Genomic DNA, 11,660 nt, shown 5'->3' with positions numbered 1-11,660 from the left:
TTTTCAGTGGCCGGAAAAGAAAATAGAGAAGGGTGGAAGATATAGTGAACAAATGGAGGGGAAAGGGGAAGAAGCTTTTAAGACAGAAAGCGTATACAGAAAGTGTATAGAAAAATACAAAACCAAACCTTCCCCTTTTAAGACATTAACACAACCATCAAGTACACACACATCACATTGAATCACATTTGTGTGGACCGGTCCTTCTTTCACTCAGACGCGCACTGCACTCATCAATTTCACTTTCAGGATCCCCGAGACTTCTCGTGATTCTCCCAAATGGCGTCCACTCAGACTGCCTCAGAGTAACGAGCTCGATTTTTTTCCTCCTCAGGCGTCAGATTTGATGGCAGGCTTCCTTCCTAGGGCCGAGACACTCGGACCCTAGGGCCAGGGCTGGTTACCTGGACTTTCAACTAGGTGCTGGGACTCAAACCCAGACTTCCTCAGATACAGATAACCAAAAAACCTCGGCCCGCTCTCTGACTCAAAAACTGCAAGTACAGACCAGGAGGGGAGTAGCCAAGCCAATCTCTCTTCTTCTCCCAGGGTGAGGAAAGCTATGCTGTCCTCCCCACTCCAGATCACTCTGGTCACTAAGGCCAGAGTGTTGGAACCAGGAGTCCCTGGGCACGTCTGCCACCCCTGCTGGTTCCCAGAATACAGACTTACAGGTCCTGTACAGGCACAAATGTTCAGACGGAATGTTCCCAGAACAGGAAATGACTGACAGACCTTAAGACTAAGACAAACCACAAGACATCTGTCCTTACCTCCTACTGATCTGAGGACTAGCCCCCAAATGTTGGACCCCTGGTCTGGGGTACCCAACATTCACGGGAAGCCGCACCCCAGTAACTCAGTCCCACAGTCCCCAGACCAGGAGATGCAACAAGCAAGAGGATTTTATTGGCGTCTGCGCAGACAGGCTCCTGCCTCACTCGGAAAGGAGAAGCCCCGAGCTCAGCTTACAGGCTGCTTATAAAGGCAAAAACCATAAACCACAAGCGGCTCCTAAGCCAAGAAAAGCAGAAGCGGGAGGGGGTATTTTTTGGGTGATTTCCAGCTTGGGCGAGGTGCACAAAAAGGTCAACTCTTTCTCAGCAGCTTAGAATTGTTTTTCGTTTTACTTCCTTGTACAACTTTTTCTTTGGCCTGGGGGATGGTTTGAATCCATCAAAAGCAATAGTCCTTACACTGTCTTCTGTGTGCTTTGTTTGTTGTGGGGCTTTGTTGTGGTTGATTAAGAGCACTGGCTACTCTTGCAGAGGACTTGGGCTCAGCTCCAGAACCCATAAGGGGCCTAACCTTCCATAACTCCAGTTATAGGGGATTTTGCACCTTCTTCTAGCCTCCATGGGCATTGCACAGCATGGCCCATTTCTGTCAGCAGGGACTAGGGGTGGGCTTCTGCGTCTTACCAGGTTGTTCTCTCTTGAAGACCTGTCACCAGAGTCCTGGTGAATAAATACAGCAGCCGTCCAGTCAAGATTGCTGGTGGCTGCTTGTCAGACTGTGGTTTGATTACAGCTTCTTTCTGTAACACTGTACAGGAATTTTACTTGTATATTGGAGTCACTGGAGGTGAATAGCTACAGAATCATTTTTATGCATTAATTTTTTTGTGGAGTATTTGTAGCACCTGTCAATTTTTGAGAATTAACATTTCTTCATTAGACAAATTCCTGGATTTAAATTTTTTTTTTTGGATTTAAAAAAAATTTTATTATTTTTTTATTTTATGTGCTCTTAACCAACTGCTTAATGGCTAAGCCCCCTGAGCATTGTTTGTTTGTTTGTTTGTTTGAGACAGGGTCTCCCTGTAGTCCCAGCTGTCCTGGAACTCACTGTGTAGACCAGGCTGGCCTCGAACTCCCACAAAGATCCACCTACCTCTGCCTCCCAAGTGCTGGGATTAAAGGTGTGTGCCACCACACCTGGCTGTTTGTTTATTTGTTTGTTTGTTTGTTTTGAGACAGGGGCCACTGTAGCCCCAGATGACCTGGAACTCACTATGTAGACTAGGCTGGCCTCAGTCTCACAGATTTGCCTGCCTGTGATTCCTGAGTGCTAGGATTAAAGGAGTGTGCCATTGCACCTAGCTATGAGTGTTATTTTTTTTTTTTTTAATTTTATTTATTTAATTTTACTTTTTGTTTTGAGCTTCCCAGACTGTGATTTTATCTCTAGAAGCTCAATTAGGTGATTTGCATTTTCTGCAGGACACAGGTGAAGGTACATTGGGGCTGTAGAAGACTAATAGAAAAATGATGGAAAACCTCTTGGACCTTTCCATTCCCAAGGCATCATTGAGTGTTATTTTGTAAGAGTTTAGATATGTTAATTTAAGAGTGCTACACAAAGCCAGGTGTGGTGGTGCATGCCTTTAATCCCAGCACTTGGGAGGGAGAGCCAGGCAGATCTCTATGAGTTTGAGGCCAGCCTGGTGTACAAAGTTTGTTCCAGGCCAGCTGGGGCTACTGGGAGACCCTGTCTCAAAAAAGAGTAACAACAAAAAAAAGTGCTAGACAAAGCAAGTTTATTTATTTATTTATTTATTTATTTATTTATTTATTTAAATTTATAGACAGGGTCTCCCTGTAGCCCCAGATTGCCTGAAACTCCCTATGTAAGACTAAGCTGATCTTGAACTCACAGAGATCCACCTGCCTCTGCTTCCCAAGTGCTGAGATTAAAGGCGTGTGCCACCATGTCCCGCTTATTTAGATTGATTGATTGATTGATTGATTGATTGATCAATTTAGTGGTCTTTTTTGAAACAGGGTCTCCCTGTAGCCCCAGCTGGCCTGGAACTCACTAGGTGGACCAGGCTGGTCTTGAACTCACACAGCTCCGCCTGCTTCTGCCTCTCAAGTGCTGGGACTACAGGTGTGAGCCACCACACCTATTTTTATTTTTATGTGTATGAGTGTATTGCCTGTATGTGTGCTAGTGCACCTGTGCTGTGCAATGCCCTCACAAGTCAGAAGAGGGCATTGTATCCCCTAGAACTGGTGTTACGGAGGGTTGTTAGTTGCTGTATGGGTGCTGGGAATCAAACCCAGGTCCTCTGCAAGAGCAGCCAGTGCTCTTAACTGCTGAGTTATCTCTCCAGCCCCAAAAGAACAAGTTTTTTTAAAAGTCAGTTCTGGCATTTACTTGACTGTATTATTTGCTGAAAGAATGTCCTACTCCCCCCTTTTTTTCCTCCCTCCCTCCCCCTCCTTCTTTTCCTTTCTTCCATCTTTGTCGGTCTCCCCCTTCCCATCCATCACTTTCCACCTGAGAAGAAATTGCCTTCAATTAAAATTGAAGAGAAAAAGCACCCAGATGCTGTTAAAGAGCAGCAAGTGTTCTTAACCACTGAGCCATCTTTCCAGACCCCTCTCCCTCTATTTTTTAAAAAGCTAAACTAAGAAAAATGAAACCAGTAGGTCGGGATGTAGCTCAGTGGTACAGTGCCTGCCTAGGATGCTAATGAGTATAAATCGCATGCATCACCCATAGCTCTGCATGCTTTTATATGCTATATAACTTTTAGAACAGAAAGCTAGGAGGTCATGTATGTTTGTAATCAGTTTTGTTTTTTGGTGTGGGGCCAAGCCACTGAGTTCTAGCTCTAGTCTGTTACCAGTTTTTTAAACTTAAGCATCATGTGCACAGTTCCCCATTTCATTGGGGCTTTTTGGTCTATATTATTTTTCCATTAGATGGATGTCATAATTCATCATTCTCTGATTGACAGGTATTTAGATTGTTCACTTTTATGGTTTTTTTTTAAATTCCATTTATTATTTTATTATATGTGTATGAGTGTATTGCCTTCATGTCATGCAATGCCTACGGAGATCAGAAGAGGGCGTCAGATCCCCTAAAACTGGAGTTACGGATGGTTGTTAATCAACATGTGGGTGCTGGGAATCGAACCCAGGTCCTCTGCAAGAGCCATCTCTCCAGCCCCTTGCTCATAGTTTTTTTGCTTATGATTTACAGAATTTATATGATAGTACTCTTATGTACACATTTGGGAAAATGATTTTAGGAAAAGTTTTTAGAAGTGGAATTACTAGGGGGCATGTTTCCTTAATACAGTTAGCCAAACTGCTCTTTTAGAGCTGTTAGAGAGAGTCACAGTCCCACCTTCAGGATAACAGGCATTATTATTTCTTACTGTATTAGAAAAAAAAAAATCTAAAAAATTGCCAGGTGTGGTGGCTCACACCTTTAATCACAGCACTTGGGAAGCAGAGTCAGGCAGATTTCTGAGATCCAGGCCAGAATGGTCCACATAACAAGTTCCAGACCAGCTGGGGCTACAGGAAGACCTTGTCTCAAAGAAAAAAAAACCAAAAGTTAATTTGTTACATTTATTTATTCATTCATTTATTTAAATGTAAGTTCTATTCCTGAACTTTCTGCCCTCTTTTGTTGATCTGTTTTCTGTTTGCCATACTATCTGATTGCTATATCAGTGCAGTGTATTTATGTACCTGTTAGGGTTGCTCCCACCAACTATTTACTTTTTAAAATACTTCTTTTTGAATTACACTTTATTGATTCATTATTCATTTATATTGGATTTTATTTGTTTATTGCATGTATAGGGAGAATGTGCATACCGAAACACATGTGTGGAAACCAGAGCAGAGCCTGCAGAAATTGGCTCTCTCCTTCCACCATGTGGGTCCGGTTGATGGAATGCAGGTCCTCAGACATGGTGGCGGGTCCCTTTACTGGCTGAGTTATCTCACCACACCGTCACATTTTTTCTTTTTCTTTCTTTCTTTTTTTTTTTTCGGTCTTTTTGAAGCAGGGTCTCCCTGTAGCCCCAGCTGTCCTGGAACTCACTATGTAGACCAGGCTGGCCTTGAACTCACAGAGATCCACCTGCTTCTGCCTCCTGAGTGCTGGGACTACAGGTGTGTGCCACCACACCCGGCCGTTCTTTTTTTTTTTTCCCTACCATCACACTTTTTCAAACAGTTCAAATACATTTATACTGTAGTTATATTTTATAGTCATTTTTATCTCACTTGAAAAATATACTACATTGATGATTTTATAGAAAATTGATGGATTTACTGAGATAGTATTGGACTCTTTGACAATATTAAGGTTTAACTACCAAAAGATATTGTCACTTGTTCTGTATCTTTCAGCATCTGTAAAATTTATTCTCTTTCATCTTTGTTTTCAATTCCCTGTTTCTCAGAAAAATGAATATTATGAAACTACATTGCTACAGTGAAAGAATTATTTTACTGTTATGTTGTAAATCTGGAATTTGCCATACAGGACCTTATGTCTATTTATTTCCTAACAGTACACCTAATGATCTACCAATTAAAATAGTTTCCCTTCAAATGGTGATTTTATTCTTGATCAGTCTAGTTGATTAATAGCAAATACATTCTCACATTTACAACATGTACACCATTTTTCCCCTCTCCTAGGTTTTGGGCTTGCCTCCAACCAAATCAGGCTGTGACCATTATTAGTAGGTTTTTCTACAAAGGCCCCTCTCAGGCCTTCTTTGTTATCTTTGATTGGAAAGGAAGCTTTGAGCGCTTGGGGGCCTCCTACTAAACCGCTGCATAGCTGGAGCCCTGATTTGATCAACAGCGCCCAAGCCAGCTGAGGCAGCTAAGGTTAAGTCTGAGGAGTTCCACCCAAGGCTGGAAAACCTGGGGTAAACAAGGGTGATGCATTCAGCAGGGTGTAATGGTGGAAATACAAGAGGAAAAACTGACAGAGCTCCAGGCAGTTAAGAGTCCTCCGCCTGTCCCTGTTCACTCACAGGGCTTTTGCTCTGTACCCCTCTAGTAATTTGATAAAGGCGGACTGGCTACCCTCTTTGGTCTGGCTACCCCCTTTGGTCTTCCTTAGTAATTATGGCAGGAGTCAGCATTATTCCAGTGAGAAGTCAGCCTTCCTTCTTTTCCATTCTGGCTTTTGTTGACATGGTGGCCAGACCTTCCATGGGGCTCACAGCCAACACAAAGTGGATCAGACCTCGGATCCAGTACTTCCTTGCTGCTTCTGTGGTGGCAAATGGAGCGTGCCATTTGCTGGCACCCGTATCCACCAGCTACGTTGGATTCGTATCTACACGGGATTCTTTGGGTTTGCCTTTAGTTGACTCCTCTGTGTTCTGTTTGAAACACTGATGGAACTTGCTGGACCCCAGAAGTTCTCCAGTGTGGTAACTATTGTGGAATGCTGTCCTGTTCTCTTGGGGGCCACCACTTTTAGGTACAGTTTGTCTCGACATCTGTGATGCTGTTGTCATGAAACAGGTGGCGTGATTGGGACAAGTGATGGCAAGCAGAGTGATGGAGCAGGTCTTTTATTTCTGTACCCTTGATGCTGGCACGGTGCTTGGCACAGAGTGATTGCCCAAACACTTACATATTGGAGTTAAATTGAATTATCAAACTGAGGGAACTGAAAGCTACTACATTTCAGTATTTTCAAAAATAGTTCAATAATTCAATAGTAATTAAAAATAATTAAGATAATAAAATAATTATTTTTGAATAAATAATCAAAAAACAAATCTTCTCTGAACTGGAGAGATGGTTCAGGGGCTAAAAGCACTGACTGTTCTTGCAGATGACTGGGTTCAGTCCCCAGCACCACATGGCAGCTCACAACTGCCTGTAAGTCCAGTTCTGGGAGAACTGTCACTTCAATCTTCAAAGTGCTACTAATAAAAACAACAAATAAAACAATCTTTTGTTGTTTGTTTCTTTTATTTTATGTGAATGAGTGTATTGCCTGTATATATGTAAGTTCACCTGTGTCATGCAATGCCCGAGGAGGTCAGAAGTAGGAGTCAGATTCTCCTAGAACTGAGTTACAGACTTATTAGCCACCATGTGGGTGCTGGGAATCGAACCTGGGTCCTCTGCAACAGCAGTCAATGCTCTTAACCATTGAGCAATCTCTCCAGAACTTATTATTATTATTATTATTATCATTATTAATTATTGTATCCCTAGTCCCAGCCTGCCTAGAACTCACTGTGTGGACCAAGCTGGCCTCAGTGTCATAGAGATCCACCTGCCTCTGCCTCTCTAGGACTGGGTTTAAATGCATGAGCCACCACGCCTGGCTGATCTCTGTATTATTAAAAGTGATTATAGCTATCAATGTACTGAAAGTATCCTAATCGCTTTATATATCCCGTTCTATTTCATAAGTCTGTCAGGCATCACTGTTACTGCCTACATTATTATTGTTGTTTGTTGCTTTTTTGAGACAGGGTCTCACTATGTAACCTTGGCTGATCTGGAACTCTCTAAATACACCAGGCTGGCCTCAGTCTCAAGGAGATCTGCCTGCCTCTATCTCCTGAGTGTTGGAACTACCAGGTGTATGCTACCATGCCCAGCACTGCCTACTTTATAAATAGAGGCTTCTGAAATTGAAATAACTTACCAGAGAGCACACAGATAGTGACTATAAAACCTGATGAGACTTGGTAAGATGGCTCAGCAGGTAAAAGCACTTGCTGCTAAGCCTAAAGACCTGAGTTTGGTCCCCAGTACCTACATGGTAGAAGGAGAGAACTAACTCCCAAAAGTCGTTCTCTGACCGCCACACTTACTGCACTCATGTACCCCCATCCTCACAAATAAATTAATTAATAAAAATTGAGCAAACATAAACATGAGAAACATGCTCATGGAAAATGGCCTTGGGTGACTGGCATAGCTCCATGGCCTTGGACAAGCCTTGGAAACCTCCTTTAAGTGGATTTTTTTCCATTATGTCTTGAGAGAAGGATTGTAGGTGATCCGTTGGTCTTTTCTCATTCAAATTTCCCAGAGTTCACTGTTTTCAGTACTAAAATGGAATATGCAAGCCCAGCCAACCCCAGAGAGGCATTATAAACAAAATAATTTAGCAGTGCGTCTTGGTACTGCTCTGTCATCCTTGGAGGTGGTTCGGCATCTTTGAGTGGATCCTCCCACTTTGGGGAAAGGTCTTTGTTCACTGTTACCCACAGAACTTTGTCTTTTGCATCTGTAGGCCGTCTCAATGACATATATGGAGACTACAAGTACACGTACTGGTTTGTGGCGTCATCCTCATCATCGCAGGGATCTATCTTTTCATTGGCATGGGCATCAATTATCGACTTGTGGCCAAAGAACAGAAAGCAGAGGATCAGCTGAGAAAAGAAGGGAAAGAGGATGAGGCCAGTGTAGATGTTGACGAGAAGCCAAAGGAAGTAAGTAATGCAGCCCAGTCTCCATAGCAGCAAAAGGACAGTAAGGAGGAATCGAGGTGCTTCTAAAGCAGCAGGGTGTACAGGGCAGAAAAGCTCCAAAGAGAAGCCCCCAGTCCAAAACAGGGATGCTAGGGGGAACTTTGGACCAAAGATGTAAGAGATGCACTTCTAAATCGTGCTCTACCTGAGGTACTGAAGGAGGTTTGTGTGGAAATTATACTCGGTATCCACTGATGGATTTTTTATTTCTTTCCTTCGTATCAGTCTAACAAGTTTATCATATCCTTTGTAATAGATGAAGGAGATAGCTTTTATTTGAAGGCATCGACTGATTAAGGTATACCTTATACACAATGCAGCCCTGTTGAATTAGCAATCTTCCTGCCGCAGCCTTCTGACTGCTGGGATTACAGGTATGTATCACCATACTCTTAAAGAAGGGAATTGAACTAGGCATGGTGGTGACACTTGTAATCCTAGCACTTAGGAGGTGGATACAGGAAAATCTTAAGTTCCAGCCTAGCCTGTGTTACATAGCAAGACCCTGTCTCAAAAATAAAAAATAAGGGCTGGAGAAATAGTTCAGTGGTTAAGAGCACTGGATGCTCTTGCAGAAGACCCAGGTTAGGTTCTCAGCACTCATATAATGGCTAACAACCATCCATAACTCCAGTTCCAGGGTATCCAGGTATCCAACGTCCTCTTTTGGCCTCAGTGGGCACTGCATGCATGTGGTACACTTATATGTAGGCAAAATACTCACATATAAAGTATAAATAATTTAAAACACTTTTTATATTAAAAAATCATAAATAAATACAACTGGTTGCGTTTTGATAGAAGTATGTATTAATTACTGTTCTGTTACTATGCCCAAATACCTGAGAGAAAACAACTTGCTGGAAGCGTTTATTCTAGCTCAGTGTTTATGAAGGGGTTTGGTCCATCATGTTGGGGGAAGCATGGCAGCAGGAGCAGGAAGCAGCTGGCACCATTGCCTGCACAGTCAGGAATTAGAGTGCAGGTAGGAAATGGGCCCAGGCTGCCAAACCTCAAGGCATGTATCTATCTACCCACTTCCTCCACTGAGGCTGTACTTCCTAAAGGTTCCAAAACAGCACCACCAACTGAGGCTCAAGTATTCAGGCACATGAGCCCGAGGGGGACATTTCACATTCAAACCACAATGAGGAGTTAAGTAACTACCACCCCAATATAGAATATTCCATAGAGCCAAGGTAATTCCCTTTTCTCTTGGCAGTCAACCCTTCCCCCACCCCAATTTCTGGCAGCCACTGATGCAATTTCTGTCCATATAGTTTTGCCTTTTTCTGAAATGGAATCGGAGTATAATTGTGGCTCATAGTGTAGGAGACTAAATTCTGGATAAGCAAACAGGGTCACTGAGGAATAATAAAGAGGGCTTGCTTCTGTCTTCTTTTTGGTCTCTGGCAGGGAGGCCCTGTTTTTTAAAACACAAACAGAGCCCCTTCAACTGACCTACTTAGCATCATGTAGCCTTGGACAGCTCAGCTTAGAGATGTTACCTATCAGCCTTCTCTTCATTTTAAAACAAAAAATCTATTATTTTCACTTTATGTGTATGAGTATTTTGCCGTGTGTATGTAAGAAGAGGACATTGAATCCTCACAACTGGAGTTACAAATGGTTGTTAGCTGCCATGTGGGTGCTGTGGTCTGAATCCGGGTCCTCTGCAAGAGCAGTCAGTGCTCTTAACCACTGAGCCATCTCTTCAGCCCTAACTGGCTCTTCTTCATCTAAGTTAACAAATCCAAAGTTAGGGGAGGGGAAACTAGTAAAACCTTTAAAACCCAGGCCTTCCCCAGAGAACAGTGGAGTTGGATTTTGGGTTTCTGAATTCCCTCTCTCTCCACTTGTGAAGAGCTTTTTATCTTTCTGTATGAGTGTGTGTATATGCATGTGATTCTTTGTGCATGGATGTGATTATCAGTTTGTTTGCTTCTTGCTCTCTGCTGGTCTGGGATTTTTCCTGACTTTTTAATTCTTTAATTGACTGAGAATCTGAACCCAACAATATCCTGACTGACAGACTGTCGACCCAACAATAGGATACTAATTATTTGATCTTTACCCCTAGTTCCTGCCATTCTTGGACTCTCTGTTGTCTTTTGCATACTAATAGATGATCTGTGGCCAGGGCCTCTGGACAGCTTCAGAAAGGCTGGTCTCCAGAAAGACCAAGGAGGGATTAGAGGTTCAAAAACTTCAGCTTCACCCCATCTGTTCTGAGGTGGGGGAGGGGCTGGAGGTTGAGTTCCGTCACCAAGACCAATGTTTTAATGTTATGTCCATGTAACAGAACCTCCTTTAAAAACTCTAAACAACAGAATCTGGAGGGCTTCCAGGACAGGGAGCGCACATACAGGTGCTGGGAAGGTAGCATGCCAGGAGATAGTGTGGAAGCACCATGCCTCACTCTTCGCCTTGCCCTGTCTTTCCTTCTATCGTCTGTCCCCAGGTTATATGGTTTATAATGTACCAGTGAATGCAAATAACCTGTTTGTCTGTTGCGTGAGCTGTTACAGCAAATCATCTCATTTAAAGAGGGGTTGGGGAAATGTCCAGTTGGCAGTCAGCTGATCAATCACAGGGGCAACCTGGAACTTGCAATGGCACCTGAAGAGAAGGCAGTCTGTAGGACCAAGACTTTGAACCTGTGGAGTTTGATACCAACTCAGGTAGTTAACAGCAAAACTGTAGTGACCACCAGTGGTGTCTGGAGACTTGGAGAACTGACTGTTGGTTAGAAAACCCTACACATTTAGTGTCAGAAACGTGAGTAGTGTGGACATGTCACAGTGAAACACTAATTGTACAATTCACTTGCATTTGTATTCTTTTTTAAAAAAATATTTTTATTATTTATTATTATTTTATATATATGCATGTATTGCCTGCATGTAGATAAGTGCGCCAGTGTCGTGCAGTGCCTGCAGAGGACAGAAGAGGCTGTCGGATCCCCTGGGACTGGAGTCACGAACAGTCATTAGCTGCCATGTGGGTGCTGGGATTCGAACCCAGGTCTTCTGCAAGAACAACCAGTGTTCTTAACTGCTGAGCCATCTCTCTAGCCCACATTTGTATTCTTTTTCAAGTATTTTATTATTATTTATATTTTTTAAAATTTAAAATTTTATGTGTATGAGTGTATTGTCTGCATGTATATAAGTACACCCACATTGTGCAATGCCCACAGATGTCAGAAGAGGACATAAGACCCCTGGGAACAGGAGTTAAGGACAGTTGTAAGCTTCCATGTGGGTGATGGAATCAAACTCGGGTCCTCTGCAACAAGAGCAGCCAGTGCCCTTAACTGCTGAGCCCTCTCTCCAGCCCCCTAAGTTGCATGCTTTACAAGTGGCTTAACAATACTTAAAAAAAA

The 11,660-nt window shown here is 42.9% G+C and overlaps 1 pseudogene; it reads left to right on the top strand.

Annotated features, from left to right (window-relative positions):
* The first annotated feature begins 279 nt into the window (after positions 1–279).
* LOC103734958 lies at positions 280–8,263 on the top strand (annotated as a pseudogene).
* Positions 8,264–11,660: the final 3,397 nt, after the last annotated feature.

The sequence above is a fragment of the Nannospalax galili genome, unplaced genomic scaffold (genome assembly GCF_000622305.1).
Source record: "Nannospalax galili isolate Female #2095 unplaced genomic scaffold, S.galili_v1.0 scaffold475, whole genome shotgun sequence".
Taxonomy (NCBI): Eukaryota; Metazoa; Chordata; class Mammalia; order Rodentia; family Spalacidae; genus Nannospalax; species Nannospalax galili.
Note: the sequence above shows the minus strand (reverse complement) of the source record. Positions and strands in the feature narration are given on the sequence as shown.